The sequence below is a fragment of the Schistocerca serialis genome, chromosome 5 (genome assembly GCF_023864345.2).
Source record: "Schistocerca serialis cubense isolate TAMUIC-IGC-003099 chromosome 5, iqSchSeri2.2, whole genome shotgun sequence".
NCBI lineage: Eukaryota > Metazoa > Arthropoda > Insecta > Orthoptera > Acrididae > Schistocerca > Schistocerca serialis.
Window position 1 is genome coordinate 265,389,774 of NC_064642.1, and position 21,671 is coordinate 265,411,444.

The window sequence follows — 21,671 nt, forward strand, 5'->3', positions numbered from 1 at the left end:
TGATCTACCAACCTTATCTTCAGCATTCTTCTGTAGCACCACATTTCAAAAGCTTCTATTCTCTTCTTGTCCAAACTGGTTATCGTCCATGTTTCACTTCCATACATGGCTACACTCCATACAAATACTTTCAGAAACGACTTCCTGACACTTAAATCTATACTCGATGTTAACAAATTTCTCTTCTTCAGAAACGATTTCCTTGTCATTGCCAGTCTACAGTTTATATCCTCTCTACTTCGACCATCATCAGTTATTTTACTCCCTAAATAGCAAAACTCCTTTACTACTTTAAGTGTCTCATTTCCTAATCTAATCCCCTCAGCATCACCCGATTTAATTTGACTACATTCCATTATCCTCGTTTTGCTTTTGTTGATGTTCATCTTATATCCTCCATTCAAGACACTGTCCATTCCGTTCAGCTGCTCTTCCAAGTCCTTTGCTGTCTCTGACAGAATTACAATGTCATCGGCGAACCTCAAAGTTTTTACTTCTTCTCCATGAATTTTAATACCTACTCCGAATTTTTCTTTTGTTTCCTTTACTGCTTGCTCAATATACAGATTGAATAACATCGGGGAGAGGCTACAACCCTGTCTCACTCCTTTCCCAACCACTGCTTCCCTTTCATGCCCCTCGACTCTTATAACTGCCATCTGGTTTCTGTACAAATTGTAAATAGCCTTTCGCTCCCTGTATTTTACCCCTGCCACCTTCAGAATTTGAAAGAGAGTATTCCAGTTAACGTTGTCAAAAGCTTTCTCTAAGTCTACAAATGCTAGAAACGTAGGTTTGCCTTTTCTTAATCTTTCTTCTAAGATAAGTCGTAAGGTTAGTATTGCCTCACGTGTTCCAACATTTCTACGGAATCCAAACTGATCTTCCCCGAGGTCCGCTTCTACCAGTTTTTCCATTCGTCTGTAAAGAATTCGCGTTAGTACTTTGCAGCTGTGACTTATTAAACTGATAGTTCGGTAATTTTCACATCTGTCAACCCCTGCTTTCTTTGGGATTGGAATTATTATATTCTTCCTGAAGTCTGTGGGTATTTCGCCTGTCTCATACATCTTGCTCACCAGATGGTAGAGTTTTGTCATGACTGGCTCTCCCAAGGCCATCAGTAGTTCTAATGGAATGTTGTCTACTCCCGGGGCTTTGTTTCGACTCAGGTCTTTCAGTGCTCTGTCAAACTCTTCACGCAGTATCTTATCTCCCATTTCTTCTTCATCTACATCCTCTTCCATTTCCATAACATTGTCCTCAAGTACATCGTCCTTGTATAAACCCTCTATATACTCCTTCCACCTTTCTGCCTTCCCTTCTTTGCTTAGAACTGGTTTGCCATCTGAGCTCTTGATATTCATACAAGTGGTTCTCTTTTCTTCAAAGGTCTCTTTAATTTTCCTGTAGGCAGTATCTATCTTACCCCTAATGAGATAAGCCTCTACATCCTTACATTTGACCTCTAGCCATCCCTGCTTAGCCATTTTGCACTTCCTGTCGATCTCATTTTTGAGACGTTTGTATTCCTTTTTGCTTGCTTCATATACTGCATTTTTATATTTCCTCCTTTCGTCAATTAAATTCAATATTTCTTCTGTTACCCAAGGATTTCTATTACCCCTCGTCTTTTTACCTACTTGATCCTCTGCTGCCTTCACTACTTCATCCCTCAAAGCTACCCATTCTTCTTCTACTGTATTTCTTTCCCCCATTCCTGTATTGTTCCCTTATGCTCTCCCTGAAACTCTCTACAACCTCTGGTTCTTTCAGTTTATCCAGGTCCCATCTCCTTAAGTTCCCGCCTTTTTGCAGTTTCTTCAGTTTCAATCTGCAGTTCATAACCAATAGATTGTGGTCAGAATCCACATCTGCCCCTGGAAATGTCTTACAATTTAAAACCTGGTTCCTAAATCTCTGTCTTACCATTATGTAATCTATCTGATACCTTTTAGTATCTCCAGGATTCTTCCAGGTATACAACCTTCTTTCATGATTCTTGAGCCAAGTGTTAGCTATGATTAAGTTATGCTCTGTGCAAAATTCTACAAGGCGGCTTCCTCTTTCATTTCTTCCCCCCAATCCATATTCACCTACTATGTTTCCTTCTCTCCCTTTTCCTACTGACGAATTCCAGTCACCCATGACTATTAAATTTTCGTCTCCCTTCACTACCTGAATAATTTCTTTTATCTCGTCATACATTTCATCAATTTCTTCATCATCTGCTGAGGTAGTTGGCATATAAACATAGGGTAGTTTGCCCTAAAAGCTGGACAAAAGTCCACTTTTCACATGCGAGTAATTCCCGGAATGCAAAATTTCTGCGATAGTCTGATAGATGAGGCAATCAGAGGCAATGTGTTATTTACGTATCGTGCACTGATACGCAGCAGAGCTTGTCTGTATTTACGGCTCGCTTGCAGTGCTTCTGAAGCATCTCTACAGGCTTGAATTCACTTTGCGTTTGTGAATGTGTTAAAGTCTGTTTTCACTTGACGTGTGGTGAAAAGCAATATGGATTTCAAAGATTCGGGTGTGTATCTTTATTTACAATTATTTACATTCATATTATTTACTACTTTTACTAGTTATCATTCTCATTCTTTTTGTTGTAGTTCAGGGTATTTCCCTGCGTGTGATAGAAAAATCATTCCTCTAGTGGAAATTTAAAAAAATAGCCGCTAAATATCGTAGTTGATTTTGTACAAGTGTTTTACAATAATGGTCTGTCAACTATAACAAATTTCATCTCCGAAATGAATTCTGAAAGCGTTTTTTCTTTATCCTATGTTCTTCGAAAGTCAAAATAATGACGAGAAAGGCCTCCCCATGACCTTATGAAGAGATGTTCTGAATAGGAGTTTGTAAAAAGATTGGACTTCATGGAAAAATAATACTATCAGATCCTACATTCCGTGATGAAGAAAAGAAAGGTTTCAAACATAAACTATCTTATATAAAGCTACAGTTAAAGACACGATGGCTTGCTTCATAAAAAATTGAAAGTACCTTCTTAAAAAATAACCATAACTAGGTGCAAATTACCATTAAAATTCTTTGTGGCATAACTCGAGTTGGCAGGTAATCAAAGTCGTTATAAATGAACGCAGTTAAAGGCGCAAGACACAGCTATTGAGAAACAGTTTTGGAGCCAAAGAATTAACGTATAACAGTAAAATGAAGCTCCCCGATTCTGGAAAGTTGTTAAAGATGTTACTTCATCTTCTGCACGAGGAGCTAAATACAGACAAGCGTTGGAGATACTTAAAAGCAGAAAAAAGACTTTCACGTATCCAAGGCTTATCAATCTTCGTGGAAGCCTCACTGTCAAGGAATTAATGAGATATGATCCGAACAGCTGATAAGAAGGTGTAACCCTGTTACAATATTCTTCGAGAGGCCAAAGAACGATGCTGCCCTTTGACTGAATCTTACCACGTGACTGCCACATGGGCGGAAGTTAAACTTCAAGCCTTGCTTAGTCACACATTTGAGAGGTTGTTATTATATTTGAAAGAGGTTTTAAATGATATTGCACTGGAACTTATCTATAAAAACGTTTGTTCGTATTCCTTGTTTCTTACGTATTATTACGTATTATTAATGGATCGGATGTCAGTAATAGCACGTTTATTATACCCAGATTGCTTTCTTCGTGTGAGAATTTCCTGGAAAACGTTTGTCTCTACAGATAAACGTGCTTATTGCGAGCCTCGACTGCTTCTTCTGATAAACTGTCTGGGGATAAAAGGACTTGTTCGACGACATTTGGGCCATGCACCAAAACCTTGTGTACAGTTGGAGACGTAAGGAACCGCCGATATAAATCAAGAAACGGTCTTCCGTTTCAACACTACAAACAAAAAAATTGTCTATGTTTCTCTTACGTCCACTGGAAATAGCTTCTAGAAACACTGAATCGGCAGCCGAGTTGCAAGTCTGCACTTGTTATTTCTGCTGATGTTCCAGGGTCTGCAAAAAATCTTCTACTGGTATTTCCATCATTGCTGTTTCCACATAGCCTTGCTTGGGAAGATCTACAGCCAATCCCAATCGGTTTCTCAACATTTCTTGTGTGACGTTTTTTCTCTCTTGAACAAGTTTCTTTTCCTCTTTTGAACGGATTTGTCACCTGTTGATGTTTATTTTACAAGCCAAGTGCAACAAAAATTCGAAAAATGTAATTCGGGCGTGAAGTACAGATAGACCAATCTGAAGATCTTATGTGTTTACTACTTTGATTTTTGACAAGTCATTCAAGTCTTTTGCGGTAGTTTTGCAATTATAGCATCTCGACGTCGATGTATCTCAATTGCTGCATTGCAGACCCTTTCATTTACCATAGTCATAAGCAATGTGAGTTTTATAGATAAATCAGCCTCTGTTCCTGCAATTTTTGTTTCTTGTAGTGTTTCAATTTGCCTGTTGATATAACCAAAAAAATGGTTCAAATGGCTCTGAGCACTATGGGACTCAACTGCTGAGGTTATTAGTCCCCTAGAACTTAGAACCAGTTAAACCTAACTAACCTAAGGACATCACAAACATCCATGCCCGAGGCAGGATTCGAACCTGCGACCGTAGCGGTCTTGCGGTTCCAGACTGCAGCGCCTTTAACCGCACGGCCACTTCGGCCGGCTGATATAACCAATTTTTTCATTAGTAACATCAACTGTTTCATGAATAAATCTATTCTTATTGGTCAGCAATAGCAAGGAGATGTTGATGTAGAATGTTTCCGAACAATTAGGTGTTTATCCGTGCGATTAATAAGTTGGAGGGACACTAAAGATGACAAATATGTTCGCATCAGAATTACGGTTGTTTTGAAATTATTGTTTAAACTGAGTTCGCTGAGAACCATCACAACCCTAACTGTTCTCAATAAAGAATTAAATAAAAATACGATAGTATTTTTTTATTTTATGTAATAAAGTATATAAATACATTATTTTTCTTCAAATAAGTTCTACAGGGCCTCAAAAAATACCGAACACTAATTTTGGTCAACTTTTTGCATGAAATACCCCGACGTGGGTCGCTAACCACTAATCCACAGAGCTTGCAGCACAACTCGCGCCAATATATCACTAAAATGCATCGAAAGTATGACATCTGTTCATGTAAAGAGGATACAGACTTATCCATTTGACCCAGTCATACTATTTGCATATATGTGCTGACAACATTTTTAACCAGCAGCCACTATGAATTAAAACACAAAGGAATTACAGACATTGGCTGCGAGTGGGCATTGGTTTAACTCAATGAGGAAAGTTGAAAATTTGTGCTGGACCAGCATTCGAAACCTGGTCTCCTGCTTCCTATGCAGATGCGCTGACCATTGCGCAATCTGGACACACTGGCTATTGAATCTGCGCGATCTACCCTAGCATGGCTCCCGTCAGACCTATATTCTCATCTTATCCACACACTACTAATGTAGTGCCCTTTACCCATCATCATCATCATTACTATTTGCATTTCGAATGGTTTGCTTCCAGCAGCCCAGGCGAATGCCAGGATTGATAGTACTAATAAGTGACAGCCGACACCATCTTTTTCCTTTCTCATTATTACGATTTAGGAAACAAATTTTGACACTGTATGTTTATTAGTACAGATTCCCGCATAATTTTATTCTGGAATTTCATTTTTCTGTATTTGATCATTCCGTTTTCATTTTCTTTGCTTAAGTTGTGTGTGTACATTACGACGTGTACTATGAGATAGTTTCATTGACACAGATGTCCGCCCCGATAGCTGAGTGGTCAGCGTGACAGATTGCCGACCTATGGGCCAGGGTTCGAGTCCCATCTGCGTCGGGGATTTTCTCCGCTCAGGGACTGGGTGTTGTGCTGTCTTCACCATCATTTCATCCCCATTCGGCGCGCAGGTCGCCCAATGTGGCGTCGAATGTAACAAGACCTGCACCAAGGCGGTCGGACCTGCCCTGCAAGGTGCCTCCTGGCCAATGACGCCAAAAGCTCATTTCCATTTTCATTGATACACATGCCCAACTGATTAAATGTTAAATAAAACATGAATAAGAGGCTTCGTTAGTGATTGTCCAGGCCAATAATTGAAAAAAAAAGAAGAAACCAAGGGGACAAGAAAAGACCTGCGATCAGTTAGCCTTTAATTATATTATAAATTTGAAAAAATAAACAAAAAAATACAATTAAGAAGCGTTTATTAAATCGAATACGATTATAAGATTTAAAAATGTAGAAATCTTTTAGACACCTGTTCCCATATTTAGTTTTACTTGAAGAATCATTTATTTAGCTTTAATATTAAGAAAAACTCTTTATTTGTTTACGAAAATCACAACAAAAGTGTCAATCTCACAATCAGCACATTCATTGTGGGCCCACATTTCACAGAGCATACATAATTCAGTAGTACAGTCCTCGGCATACATCTCCTCACAAAAGAGGCCAGCAGCGTCGTTATTAACAGGCATGCTAACACCAAATGCAGTTTGAGTATTAGACTCAAACCGAATCTGTGTCTGAATGGTATGACTGATCATCAAGATTTTTTGTGGAGAGAAGTAATTTTCACTTGCAGGATTTCTGGGGAATCTTTTTATTTTTTATTAGCACAGCGCTCGCTACTTCGCTCGCGCAGACTGTATGGTCTTAGAGAGTTTATTTCGTTTTTATTTAATCGAATTTCTTTGTCCACAAATTGCAACAGTTTCTAAGCATTTCATGCTAATTAAGGCCATATAAGCATGATTTCTTCCGAATGTAATTATGACCAAAAAGTGATTCTGGTAGCCGGAGCCCAAAATTCTTGTTAATCATGTCTTTTGCATTCGTGTGGAGGTATTTCCATAGCAACTTTCATCCCCTCACAAATATTTATTTATATCTAAACTAGAAGTGAAATGCCAATTTTCATAAATTTACCTTTAAAATTTTTTGATGTAACGCAATACTTTCTTAAAAATTTTGATCCCTTAGGGCTGAATTTCCAGAAACAATAAAACACGTATTTTTTTTATTTCTAAGCGAGAAATCAAATAGCAATTGTCATAGATGTAGCCTTAAAATCATTTGGTAGTTTTTCAATAATTATTTATTTTCAAAATAACTTTCACTCAGTATTTCACCCCTTTAGTGGATGAACTTATAAAAATGCTGAAACACGTGTTTTTTATTTTCTGACTGGGAAACCAAAAACCAGTTTCCGTAGTTCCAGCTTCAAAAAACCCTTAATAGCGACATACTTTCAGAAAGCCTTTCACCCCCTAGGAGTGGCATTTCGCACAATCCCTTCTTTAGTGATGCCTACGATATAAGATTCACACCTTCTCCAAAGTTCAAGTTTCTATTCTTAGCGGTTGGGCTGGACGATGATGAGTCAGTGAATCTATCCCCTGTTCTATTTCACCCCTTTAGGGGTTGAATTTCCAAAAACAGTGAAACACGTGTATTTTCATCTCTAACCGGGAAACCAAACACCAATTTACAGATGTTTACCTTTAAAAATGGTTTCACAATGAAATGTTTTCATAAAACGTTTGAACCCTTATTTCACCGTCTTCGGGGTTCAGCTTCCAAAAACACTGAACCACGTATTTTTTTTATTTGTAACCGAGAAGTCAAATACCATTGTTCATAGATGTAGCTTTAAAAATATTTTAGTAGTTGTTTACTAATGACATATTTTCAAAACTACCTTTCATCCACTATTTCACCTCCTACGATTAAATTTCCAGAAATGTTGAAACACGTATTTCTTTATTTCTGATCGAGAAATAAAATTCCAGTTTCCGTAGGTCTGGCTTCAAAACTGGCTTAATAGCAACATTTTTCAGAAAAAGAAAACCTTCTTAAACGACGCCTACAGTAAAAGACAGCAGCGTCTCCAAATCAAGTTTCTGTCGTTAGCGGTTTGGGCCGGGCGATGATGAGTCAGTCAGTCAATCAGTCAGGACACCGCCTTTTATATACAGAGATTCCTTATTCTTCACTTATTACGCTTGACATTCTTTCACTGACGCACTTCTTCCTAGATTGTTCCCTTTTCTGTCTTTCGTCTTGGAATTCCTGTCCAAACTGTTTCTCTTCTCTCTTCTCTTCTGCAATTACTAACTCCAGTTTGTAAGGAAACTATGTTAGGGCAGCATTTGTAGACTTAGGATCTTCGCTTGTTGTCTTTCGTTTGAGCTTCAGAATGGGCCAAATATGTCTTGGTCAAATGTCTGCTTTAGGTTTCTTTCATGTAGAAAATACGGATGGACCAGCTTCTTCTAAATTCTTAGCACGTGGCACAATATTGTGGCTTTAATTCTTTGATGTGCCGACAGGAAAACTGCTGGATTTCATCTCTTGAGAATATGCAATAACAATTGTATCTTTTGGGGAAAGCATTCCGATATTTTGTTGGATACTTCACAGATCTAGCTTTGCCATGTAGATTAAGCTTGCGTAAAATCCTATCGGTTGCAAGGGTAGATTCCTGGAACTCTGAAATTACCGGCAGTGATTATTCCAGTTTGCACAATAGTTCCGATATGTATTGTGGTCTGTCATTAAGACGCATCCATTGTCGAATATTTTCACTGGAATAATTTTTAACGCGTCCGTAAATATCTTCTCCATGGGTTGCATCTCATGGCTCGTTGGAGGAGGAGGGGATATGCTGGTAACGTGATTTTTTTATTTGCAATAGGCCCCAATACAACTTTTTGTAATATTACATTCATGCACTGTATGCACGCGCGCATGCTTGTGTGTGTGTGTGTGTGTGTGTGTGTGTGTGTGTGTGTGTGTGTGTGTGTAGTGTAATGTAATGCTTATATTGTATGATGATGATTATGTGACATTGAAAAGAACGGAGAGAGTGAAACCCGTTGCCGTCACATAGCCTAATCCTCACGAATAGCACCGAGGGGGCCACCAACCTTAACGTACTCATCCGACGGACTTCATGTGACACTGCGGTAATGTTTGGAGTTTAAACCAGAACACTGGCGCAAATTCTGGTGATCATGAACTATACGCCACCACCTCTCCTTCTCTTGCCGACCAAATAGCAGCATTGAAAATTTTTTTCCTCCAGCAGGATTCGAACAGGCTTTACCCTCAGGTCAGGCGCCTACGCACAATCGTGCGTTAGCTGCCGCGACCACGAAGGCGGGACTGGTAAATTGATTATTGGCGCAAGATTAACATCCTCAATATTTCTTGAGTGCGTGCCCATCATGAATTATGACAGGATCTTCTGCTATTGGCTTAGTCTTCTTAACGAAGTGACTGAACCAGTCTGTAAATAGACTCCACTGAATCTACCCAGACAGATGGCATCTGCCAATAGCTCTAGGTGAAGCCCCTCTCATTAAAATGTTTACCTTTCCTAGGGAAGATCATCAGCACTCATGCAACACACAACTGTAACGAGACTCCCCCTCTCAGCAACTCTTAAATCACCAACCTGGCATTTTCCTCTACGACCAAACACTCGAGGGGCTTTGCTTTGCGTGGTGGATATGCCTCTTTCGTCCATACTGAATATACGATCCAGTGGACTTCTATGTTAATCAAGGAATGTGGTAGGACATACTAAACACCTTTGCGGAGGTTCATGAAATGATCGAACCATTTTGGTTTAAACTCTTTGTGGGTTTTAGAATGCGTGGTTGGTTTTAGTTATTTGGCTGCGTTTAACGTCTACTGGTCAAGGAAAACTTCAGTCGTAATACCGTGATGACTTGACACACAATAGTTCAACAACAAAAAATATGCAGACAATATTTTCTATAAGAGGTGAAAATAAATAATGTCCACGACTCACTAATGGTCTCAGTTAAATACATTCAAGTTTATTGATTCCTTTTAATTGGAGTCAATTTAAAGACAGCAGTAAAGTTTTTAAATTAAAAGACGAGAGCAGTTTACCATGTTAACTGTTGAGTGGTTCTGGCAAAATACTAAAAACTGTTCGAAGTTCAGTCATATGTGTTCTACTACATCTACATCTACATTGATACTCCGCAAGCCACCCAACGGTGTGTGGCGGAGGGCACTTTACGTGCCACTGTCATTACCTCCCTTTCCTGTTCCAGTCGCGTATGGTTCGCGGGAAGAACGACTGTCTGAAAGCCTCCGTGCGCGCTCTAATCTCTCTAATTTTACATTCGTGATCTCCTCGGGAGGTATAAGTAGGGGGAAGCAATATATTCCATACCTCATCCAGAAACGCACCCTCTCGAAACCTGGGAGCAAGCTACACCGCGATGCAGAGCGCCTCTCTTGCAGAGTCTGCCACTTGAGTTTATTAAACATCTCCGTAACGCTATCACGGTTACCAAATAACCCTGTGACGAAACGCGCCGCTCTTCTTTGGATCTTCTCTATCTCCTCCGTCAGACCGATCTGGTACGGATCCCACACTGATGAGCAATACTCAAGTGTAGGTCGAACGAGTGTTTTGTAAGCCACCTCCTTTGTTGATGGACTACATTTTCTAAGCACTCTCCCAATGAATCTCAACCTGGTACCCGCCTTACCAACAATTAATTTTATATGATCATTCCACTTCAAATCGTTCCGCACCCATACTCCCAGGTATTTTACAGAAGTAACTGCTACCAGTGTTTGTTCCGCTATCATATAATCATACAATAAAGGATCCTTCTTTCTATGTATTCGCAATAAATTACATTTGTCTATGTTAAGGGTCAGTTGCCACTCCCTGCACCAAGTGCCTATCCGCTGCAGATCTTCCTGCATTTCGCTACAATTTTCTAATGCTGCAACTTCTCTGTATACTACAGCATCATCCGCGAAAAGCCGCATGGAACTTCCGACACTATCTACTAAGTCATTTATATATATTGTGAAAAGCAATGGTCCCATAACACTCCCCTGTGGCACGCCAGAGGTTACTTTAACGTCTGTAGACGTCTCTCCATTGATAACAACATGCTGTGTTCTGTTTGCTAAAAACTCTTCAATCCAGCCACACAGCTGGTCTGATATTCCGTAGGCTCTTACTTTGTTTATCAGGCGACAGTGCGGAACTGTATCGAACGCCTTCCGGAAGTCAAGAAAAATAGCATCTACCTGGGAGCCTGTATCTAATATTTTCTGCGAGTTGGGTCTCACACGATCGCTGTTTCCGGAATCCATGTTGATTCCTACATAGTAGATTCTGGGTTTCCAGAAATGACATGATACGCGAGCAAAAAACATGTTCTAAAATTCTACAAGAGATCGACGTAAGAGATATAGGTCTATAGTTTTGCGCATCTGCTCGACGACCCTTCTTGAAGACTGGGACTATCCGTGCTCTTTTCCAATCATTTGGAACCCTCCGTTCCTCTAGAGACTTGCGGTACACGGCTGTTAGAAGGGGGGCAAGTTCTTTCGCGTACTCTGTGTAGAATCGAATTGGTATTCCGTCAGGTCCAGTGGACTTTCCTCTATTGAGTGATTCCAGTTGCTTTTCTGTTCCTTGGACACTTATTTCGATGTCAGCCATTTTTTCGTTTGTGCGAGGATGTAGAGAAGGAACTGCAGTGCGGTTCCTCTGTGAAACAGCTTTGGAAAAAGGTGTTTAGTATTTCAGCTTTACGCGTGTCATCCGATGTTTCAATGCCATCATCATCCCGTAGTGTCTGGATATGCTGTTTCGAGCCACTTACTGATTTAACGTAAGACCAGAACTTCCTAGGATTTTCTGTCAAGTCGGTACATAGAATTTCACTTTCGAATTCAATGAACGCTTCACGCATAGCCCTCCTTACGCTAACTTTGACATCGTTTAGCTTCTGTTTGTCTGAGAGGTTTTGGCTGAGTTTAAACTTGGAGTGGAGCTCTCTTTGCTTTCGCAGTAGTTTCCTAACTTTGTTGTTGTACCACGGTGGATTTTTCCCGTCCCTCACAGTTTTACTCGGCACGTACCTGTCTAAAACGCATTTTACGATTGCCTTTAACTTTTTTCATAAACACTCAACATTGTCAGTGTCGGAACAGAAATTTTTGTTTTGATCTGTTAGGTAGTCTGAAATCTGCCTTCTATTACTCTTGCTAAACAGATAAACCTTCCTCCCTTTTTTTATATTCCTATTAACTTCCATATTCAGGGATGCTGCAACGGCCTTATGATCACTGATTCCCTGTTCTGTACATACAGAGTCGAAAAGTTCGGGTCTGTTTGTTATCAGTAGGTCCAAGATGTTATCTCCACGAGTCGGTTCTCTGTTTAATTGCTCGAGGTAATTTTCGGATAGTGCACTCAGTATAATGTCACTCGATGCTCTGTCCCTACCACCCGTCCTAAACATCTGAGTGTCCCAGTCTATATCTGGTAAATTGAAATCTCCACCTAAGACTATAACATGCTGAGAAAATTTATGTGAAATGTATTCCAAATTTTCTCTCAGTTGTTCTGCCACTAATGCTGCTGAGTCGGGAGGTCGGTAAAAGGAGCCAATTATTAACCTAGTTCGGTTGTTTAGTGTAACCTCCACCCATAATAATTCACAGGAACTATCCACGTCTACTTCACTACAGGATAAACTACTACTAACAGCGACGAACACTCCACCACCGGTTGCATGCAATCTATCCTTTCTAAACACCGTCTGTACCTTTGTAAAAATTTCGGCAGAATTTATCTCTGGCTTAAGCCAGCTTTCTGTACCTATAACGATTTCAGCTTCGGTGCTTTCTATCAGCGCTTGAAGTTCCGGTACTTTACCAACGCAGCTTCGACAGTTGACAATTACAATACCGATTGCTGCTTGGTCCCCGCATGTCCTGACTTTGCCCCGCACCCGTTGAGGCTGTTGCCCTTTCTGTACTTGCCCAAGGCCATCTAACCTAAAAAACCGCCCAGCCCACGCCACACAACCCCTGCTACCCGTGTAGCCCCATGTTGCGTGTAGTGGACTCCTGACCTATCCAGCGGAACCCGAAACCCCACCACCCTATGGCGCAAGTCGAGGAATCTGCAGCCCACACGGTCGCAGAACCGTCTCAGCCTCTGATTCAGACCCTCCACTCGGCTCTGTACCAAAGGTCCGCAGTCAGTCCTGTCGACGATGCTGCAGATGGTGAGCTCTGCTTTCATCCCGCTAGCGAGACTGGCAGTCTTCACCAAATCAGATAGCCGCCGGAAGCCAGAGAGGATTTCCTCCGATCCATAGCGACACACATCATTGGTGCCGACATGAGCGACCACCTGCAGATGGGTGCACCCTGTACCCTTCATGGCATCCGGAAGGACCCTTTCCACATCTGGAATGACTCCCCCCGGTATGCACACGGAGTGCACATTGGTTTTCTTCCCCTCTCTTGCTGCCATTTCCCTAAGGGGCCCCATTACGCGCCTGACGTTGGAGCTCCCAACTACCAGTAAGCCCACCCTCTGCAACTGCCCGGATCTTGCAGACTGAGGGGCAACCTCTGGAACAGGACAAGCAGCCATGTCAGGCCGAAGATCAGTATCAGCCTGAGGCAGAGCCTGAAACCGGTTCGTCAGACAAACTGGAGAGGCTTTCCGTTCAGCCCTCCGGAATGTCTTTCGCCCCCTGCCACACCTTGAAACGACCTCCCACTCTACCACTGGTGAGGGATCAGCCTCAATGCGGGCAGTATCCCGGGCAACCACAGTCGTAGTCCGATCAGGGGATGCGTGGGACGAGCTGGCCGTCCCCGACAAACCCCCATCCGGACCCCCCACAGTGATGCCCATTGGCAACAGCCTCAAGCTGTGTGACCGAAGCCAACACTGCCTGAAGCTGGGAGCGAAGGGATGCCAACTCAGCCTGCATCCGAACACAGCAGTTGCAGTCCCTATCCATGCTAAAAACTGTTTTGCAAAGGACGTCTGAACTAATCTACAGAGAGCGCAAACAAATCGACAAAATTTAAACGGTTATTAAAATACAAGATTGCCTAGTAAATGCAGTAATGCTGCTACTTGCGCACTGCTGACACTGCTCGGCAGCGGAAGGAGACTAAGCGAAATTACACTATTCAGGTACTAAAACGCGATGCTACACTCTCAAATACTATAATACGCCCGAAATTTATGAATTAAACAATGCAAGTACCAAAAACACGCAAAGAAATTAAGAATTAAACTATGTAACAAATGAGTGAGCTAGGAGTATACGACTTGCTGCTCAGCTGCTTATCCAACGGCGGCAGGGAGCACACTGACTGTGACCAACCGACACTGGCCGTTCAAAACAAAAACAGTAGACAAACGACTACGCGAATTTACACTATTCAGGTACTAAAACGTGATGCTGCAACTCTCAAATACTATAATACGCCCGAAATTTATGAATAAAACAATGCAAGTACCAAAAACACGCAAAGAAATTAAGAATTAAACTATGTAACAAACGAGTGAGCTAGGAGTATACGACTTGCTGCTCAGCTGCTTATCCAACGGCGGCAGGGAGCACACTGACTGTGACCAACCGACACTGGCCGTTCAAAACAAAAACAGTAGACAAACGACTACGCGAATTTACACTATTCAGGTACTAAAACGCGATGCTACAACTCTCAAATACTATAATACGCCCGAAATTTATGAATAAAACAATGCAAGTACCAAAAACACGCAAAGAAATTAAGAATTAAACTATGTAACAAACGAGTGAGCTAGGAGTGTACGACTTGCTGCTCAGCTGCTTATCCAACGTGTTCAAATTCAGAAATCCACACTGGTACACTGGTTAACCAATACAAATCACAAATCCAAAACTTAAAGACTATTAATCTTACTCTACACATATGTATGATATATCAAATAAAATGGAAATTTTCTCAGCTATCCCGCTGCAGTCCTTCATTATTGGTTGAGCTCATTAGTTTGCTCAATAATAAAAGTCTTGTAAATGTAACCGCTACTTTAGGCTATTTTAATGCCAATAAGTCAGAACTAAATTGAACTAATAGCATTTATATATAAATGCGTAAGTCTAAATTGATATTCTGCGTTACTTCCATTATATTATTAACCAATTTGAGTACAATTGGCGTTTTCGTGCTCGGAATATATATTCTGGCACGTAGTTTTGTAATGATACATCCCATTCCTTCAATGAGAGGTATCGTGTCCTTAAATACATATTTCAGTGCAGAGATATTCGTGACTGAGAGTAGTCGATAAGTAGTGAGCACCCTACTGTTGGGAGATGTTTTAAATCGTAGGTGCTGATACCAGAGCTAACGATCCAGAGATTGTACGGGTTTGGGTAGCAGTCAGACGACCCTACCTGCTGAGGTGGAGACGGGAGCTCCATGGAGCGTGCGGTACGGAAGAAAGAGCTCCACGAAAGATAAGAAAGCGAAATGTCAAAGACAATAACCTCATTGTAATTGTTAATTATCAAGTTGAATATCAGATCTGTTACGTACGTAGTACAGAGAGGCAGTATCGGTTATCGGTAGCTATCCTCATTTATTACGTATTGATTTGTAATTTTGAAGATGGTATAAGAAGGTGAATTGAATCTCTCTTCTTATTAATGTCGTGGTGTGAATGAGAACGACAAGTTGTCTTTCAGTAGCATTATCTGCAGCCCATAAGGAGGCGAAGACTGAGCCAGCATGGAGGAAGAAGGCACACGGATTCAGGCAACAGACTAGCTGAACCCTGATTAATAATATTTAACTGCGACGAAATGATAATTAAATGGACACCCTAGCTGCAAACAGGCGTTGATGTACTTCATTGGGGACATGTTGAAAATGTGTGCCCCGACCGAGACTCGAACCCGGGATCTCCTGCTTACATGGCAGACGCTCTATCCATTTCTTTTTTTTTTTTTTTTTTTTTTTTTTTTTTTTTTTTTTTTTTTTTTTTTTTTTTTTTTTTTTTCCTAATGAACCGCTGCAGGAGCATGACGACGGGTAGGGCAGGGGTCGACACCCGAAGCCTGGCCATCCCGCCGCCACGCCCAAGCAACGTGTTCGAGTTCGAGGATCGAAGGATCAGGAAGGGGATGGAGTGGGTTTGTCGATGTTGTTCTTTTTATTTATTTATTTCTTTAATTTTTATAACATTTTTTTTATAGATTTATTTTTGTTTCATTACAAAGAAAGATCCTACAACTGCCGTAGCCGAGCGTCCGAGTCGTCTTCTCGTCTGTTGGGAGGGGTTCCCCCCTATTCCGTCCGTAGAGGATCAATATGCTCCAGGATTCTTCTTCATTTTCAGCGTCTCATACCCGGAACGCCCCAGTGAGCAGGAGGATCCGCAAATAATGAACCTAAATAATTTGCGAAACGAGTTCTGTACTTCGGGTGGCGGCTGAAAGCTGCATGTGTCGTCATCAATAGGGACCAAAAGTCGAGTGTGCCTTTGGGAGCATCGCAAAATATGTAGTAAACGGCCATGCCTTTTAGCCAGTTAACGGCGTTCGTTCTGGTTGATGGAAAGTATACGACGTCGGGGCGCAATACGTCATCAGGGCAGATAGACTCCGGCAATCGCCGCAAGAGCAATGCCAGCATGCGCTGCGTCAGTAGCCAGCACTCGCTGGTCGCGGCACACGTCAGACGGTGTGCATCCGAGTCAGCGACTGAGCATGTCGGACACAAGGGGTCGTCCGTCAGATGTATGGAATGTAACCTCTGACGAGTAGCGAACTTCCCATTCACAACCACGTACCACAATGAACGCACCGTCGTACGTAGAAAAGGCGTGTGTACCGCTCGCCACACCGTGTTCCAGGCAACTTCAGGATGTCTGTGGGTGACCGTATTTACAGGTTGACGCTGCTGATAGAGGCGATAATAGTCTTTTGTGCTGGGCTTCCGTGTCGTCGGAAGTTCTGACCGTAAGTAGCTGAAGTCAATAAAGAAGTCTCTGATGTGGGTGAGTGCCGGTGAAATGTGTCCTACAGAAACCGGGGGATGCAGAGAGTGTGGTGCCACTTCCGCTATCAGGGTGCCCGTCAGAGTGGCGTGGGCAGAGGTCCACATGCGACGCATAGTGTTGAGATAAAGCGATCGCGCACGGTTATATACGTGAATTAAACCGATACCGCCCGCCCGCTGCGGCAGTGTCAGGGTGGCGTATCGGACTTTAAAAACCAGACCGGTGCTTACGAAATGTCCATATGCTGCTTGAAATCTGTCGGCCATCGTAGCTGTCAAGGGAAGGATATGCGCAAAATAGTTCAGTTTTGAGACAAGATAGGTGTTGACATAACGTGTTCTGAGGAGCATATCCAAGCGACGCAGTTTGTTGTCCTGCAGCAGAGCACGAGTCTGGTGTAGGAGCCGGCGGTACGTAGCCGCCGCCGTGCGGCGGACATTGCTATAGAATTGCACTCCTAAACACTTGAGTACGGGCACCTTGTCAAAGGGCACCGCCGTTGTGTGGGAAATCCCCCCTCCGACATCCATGTATTTTGTCTTCTTCACGTTGATGACGCTCCCAGCGACCGCCCCGTACTGGCGTAGCCACTGTAGCGCCATATGCATTTCATCCTCTGATCTGGCCAGGAACACCACGTCATCGGCGAATGCACCACAACAAAAGGCCACGTCCCGCAAGGAGATACCAGTTAATCGCTGCCGTAGACCATGTAAAGCTGGTTCAAGCGCTGCAGCAAATAATATGCCCGACAGGGGGCACCCTTGTCGCACTGACCTTCCAACAACAATGTGACCAGACTGATAACCGTTGACCATCATGCGGGAGCGCGCTCCGTGGACCAGTCGAAGGACCACCTGTGCAGACTCCGGAGAGAGGCCCATGTGTTGCAAAACTGCGCGTAAGAAGCCGTGATCGACGCGGTCGAATGCGTGGTCAAAATCTACGGCGACAAGGGCGCCTCGTATTTTGCAGGCCGCCGTCAAAGCAATTACGTCGCGGTATGCTCCTAACGCCGTATGAATGTTGCTGACACCACCTAAACATGTCTGATCGGTGTGGATGGCTTTCCCGATAGCGGTGTGGAGACGCGCGCGGAGGATACGGGCGAGGATCTTGTAGTCGTTGTTGAGGAGTGTGAGTGGGCGAAAATCCTGCCACCTGCAACCACCATTCGGTTTCGGAACTGGGATCAAGATGCCTTCTGTGAATTCTGTGGGGACAGTGAAATCAGGGCGGATCAGGTCTTGAAACATTTGGAGCCACTTGTCACCCATAAGGTGGTAAAAAGTGCGGTAGAATTCCAGTGGTAAACCGTCCGGTCCAGGTGACTTGTTCGGTGCTCCACGTGCCAAGGCCGATGTCAGCTCGTCGGGTGTAATGGGCAACAGAAGACTATCATCGGGTGCCACGTCCCGAGGGGCGGGAAAATCGTGCAACAGCTCGTCATAATCACGTACATTTCGCGGATCTTCCATGTACAAGGTCCCATAGTGCCTGGCGAACGTGTGCGCAATGTCCGTTTGTGTCACTGCGCGCCCGCCGTCCTCCGTGTTTACCGCCGTAATGAGCCGACGTTTGCGGTGGCGCCTCTCGCGCACAATGTGATACACTGACGCTGTTTCGTTGGGGATACAGTCTTGCACTCGCGCACGGATGCGGACACCGTCTAGCTGCTCTGTTCTGATGCGAAGTAGACGAGCTTTGATGCGTTGTACGGACATCTGACGTTCGGGAGACGGCGGTTGCGTCGCCAGCTCACGTAACGCTGTATAGTAAAATTCCGATGTTGCCCTTTGCCAGTTCGATCTGTCACGCCCGTAGGCCATCAAGGTCTTTCGGAGGGCAGGTTTGACACATCCCAGCCACCACAGCAACGTGGAAGCGTACATAGGCAGGCGCCTGATACATCGACGCCACGTGTCAGTGACTGCTCGCCGACACGCTTCCTCGCGAAGGAGGGACACGTTCAGCGTCCAAGGGCCCCTGCTGCGTCTTGTGAGTTGTCGGGGCAAGGTGACAGTGCAGATGTACGCGAGATGGTCCGTGAAGGCCGTCGGCCAGAGTTCTGCATCACGGGTTGCTGTTCGGAGGGCACGCGAGACGTATATCCGGTCCAGACGACTGGCAGAATGGCTGGTAAAGTGCGTATATCCACTCTGGGTCCCATGATGTAAGAGCCATGTGTCGTGGAGCGCGAGGTCACGTATGAATGCTTGTAGAGCCGGGCATGGGACGTAATGCGGTATCTGGTCCTCGGGCCGCAGAACACTGTTAAAATCGCCGCCCACTATGTAATGGTCCATATTTCCTTGCAAAAGTGGGGCCAACTCCTCCGAATAGAAGACATGCCTGTCACCACGGTGCGAATTACCGGAGGGAGCGTAGACGTTAATGAGGCGCACTGCGCCAAGTGTGAGTGCGATGCCTCGCCCGTTCGGCAAGTACGTCGCGTCCGTCGCGTCTATGCCATCTCGGAGAAGGATGGCCGTTCCTCCTGCGCCATCACCTACGGGTAGGCTGTACGTGGTGTAGCCATATAGGTCTAAACACAGCTCGGGACGGACCTCCTGGAGAAGGGCAATGTCCAAGTCTGCCGCTCTGATCATGTCGTGTAACATGCGGGTCTTGACAGTGGAGTGGACACCATTTACGTTGACTGTCCCCACACGGTATGACTGAGACATATCAAGTGGCGGAGGCAGTGTGCCGGTGCAATCCCACAGTGATCTCACACACCACACACCACACAGCCATCCATCTGCATGCTGTGCATTACTGTGCCGTAGGAGTCCCTGACTGGCAGAGCCCTCCGGGCTCAATGTCAGCCACGGGCTCTGGTGGAGATATCGATGTTTGCTGTGCATCATCTGCCTCCATATCGTCTGCCCAATCACCAAGAGACGATTGTGATGTCATTGGGGGCTGGACGCTTTCACAGGAGCCCACATTTTGGGAGTCGACGCAGTGCGCCTCGTTTTCTGGGCCACCAGATTTAGGAGAGTGTTCCTTGTCTTCAGGCACCTTCTGGTGAATGATGCCACTGGAGTCCGTTGCAATTGTGGGCGAGTCAACGAAGTCGATGTCTTCCGCCGGCTTCACATTCCTGTCCTGTTCGTCAGCTGACAATCGCCTCTTCTTGTGTCGCTTGGGTGATTTTTGCTTTCGGGTCCGAGATTCGACATCCACTGGAGGGCGGGGCTCGACACAGTCTCGGTCGCTAGGAACCCCTGTGACTGATCCCGACAGTGACGGTGGCTGGGTGCCCACGACGCTGCGATGGGCGGAGGCTGTAGGAACCTCTGCACCGTTGGGCTGCGGCGTCGTCGACGGCGCTGACTCTCCAACGGAGCTGGCAGCGGCTTGAGGAGGTAGCAGGTTTTGATCATCCATCACATCATGTCGTGCCGCCTCCACATATGTGAGCGGGAGAGAGGTCATAGTGGATCGTTGGGGAAGTTCATTGCGGGGCACCTGAACGAGGCGGCGCTGCAGACACTCAGTTCTAACATGGCCCTCCTGGCCGCAGCCCGAGCAGGTCCTCGGTTGTCCATCATATATAACAATTGCGCGGCAGCCACCAACGGAAACATACGATGGAACGTGCTTCTTAAGTTCTATGCGCACTTGTCGTACCCCGTTAAGGACAGGGTACGTTTCGAATGTGTGCCATTTCTCCTCTGTGTGGCTCAGAACTGTGCCGTATGGCCGCAGCGCATCAACGACTAGGTTGGCAGGAACTTCGAACGGTAGTTCAAAGATGCGCACGGTACGCACCCCCAGACCTGCATGGTCAACTCCTACCACGCTCACGTTACCGTCTGCGTGACAGAAGCGAAAGCCGTTTGCAGATCGTTGGAGTAACCTGTCGCAGGCCGCTTCGTCAATCAGTTTGAGGTACACTGTGCTGGTTACAATAGACAGATGAATTCCTATCAGTTCTTGTGGTTCGATGTGCATGATGTCTCGTAGAAACCGTTCAATTTCATGGGCCTTCGGTCTCGTGTACGATGCGTTGAACGTTAGTTTGATAGTAGCTTTTCGATATGAGAACGCCATGTCGGGTCGGTACAGGTACTATACGGCAAGACAACGACGCGACCGCGCGCTAGCGGGTAAACAACAACACCTGCGGAGCACTGCCCGGCGCGCCGAGCCCGTCCGCACGGTAACACGGCTGAAAGCCGACTGTCCATCTGAGCCACCACGGGCACAGAGGATAGTGCGTCTGCAGGGACTTATCCCTTGCACGCTTCCCGTGAGATCCACATTCCCAACATGTCCACACGACTACATTCGTAGTGCGCCTAATAGATGTTTGCCCATCATACTCATTACTCGTGGCAGATTAATCTACCAAGTCCCGTACGAGTTCGGGCATAGCGTGTGCGTTCGCACAAGAAGGTCAATGGCCGGGAAGCCATATTTTAACTATATATGACGGTAGTATCTGTTCCCGAAAGAACAGTTACCGTGGATGACCATGCAGCTTTGCTAGAAATGAAATGATAGTTAAATGGACACCCTAGCTGCAAACAGGCGTTGATGTACTTCATTGGGGACATGTTAAAAATGTGTGCCCCGACCGGGACTCGAACCCGGGATCTCCTGCTTACATGGCAGACGCTCTATCCATCTGAGCCACCGCGAGCACAGAGGATAGTGCGTCTGCAGGGACTTATCCCTTGCACGCTTCCCGTGAGATCCACATTCCCAACATGTCCACACGACTACATTCGTAGTGCGCCTAATAGATGTTTGCCCATCATACTCATTACTCGTGGCAGATTAATCTACCAAGTCCC

General features: G+C 44.5%; 1 non-coding gene across 1 annotated transcript; it reads right to left on the reverse strand.

Moving 5' to 3' along the window:
* Window positions 1–21,443: 21,443 nt before the first annotated feature.
* Window positions 21,444–21,518, reverse strand: Trnat-ugu (transfer RNA threonine (anticodon UGU)). Its single transcript has one exon. It is a non-coding gene; the product is annotated as a tRNA-Thr (tRNA).
* Window positions 21,519–21,671: the final 153 nt, after the last annotated feature.